Source organism: Notothenia coriiceps, unplaced genomic scaffold, assembly GCF_000735185.1.
Source record: "Notothenia coriiceps isolate Sejong01 unplaced genomic scaffold, NC01 NC01_scaffold00025059, whole genome shotgun sequence".
Lineage (NCBI taxonomy): Eukaryota > Metazoa > Chordata > Actinopteri > Perciformes > Nototheniidae > Notothenia > Notothenia coriiceps.
Window position 1 is genome coordinate 1 of NW_011357760.1, and position 252 is coordinate 252.

At 45.2% G+C, this 252-nt stretch overlaps 1 long non-coding RNA gene across 1 annotated transcript in view; it reads right to left on the reverse strand.

Moving 5' to 3' along the window:
- LOC104955921 (uncharacterized) overlaps positions 1–252 on the reverse strand; it is a 2955-nt gene continuing 2703 nt past the window's right edge. Inside the window, exon 3 of the long non-coding RNA XR_799497.1 lies at positions 1–42. This is a non-coding gene — a long non-coding RNA (uncharacterized lncRNA). The remainder of the gene's footprint in view (positions 43–252) is intronic.

A 252-nucleotide genomic window follows, 5' to 3' on the forward strand; every position in this document is an offset into this window, starting at 1 on the left:
GCTCGTACATGGCTGCTCCCGCCATGGCTGTCGCCGTCACCACTGCAGAAACACAAGGTGAACATTAACAGCCCACACAGAGGAAGAACAAGTCTTTTGTTTGTGTTGCAGCTCAAATATTGAATGAGCATTGTGTCTGTTTTAAAGGCTTCTTGTTGGGAAAATACTGAATGTCCTCTTCCAACATGAGAGCAACATGATAACAAAGGTATCCCAACTGTAGCTGTGAACATGACAGGATGTGTGATGACC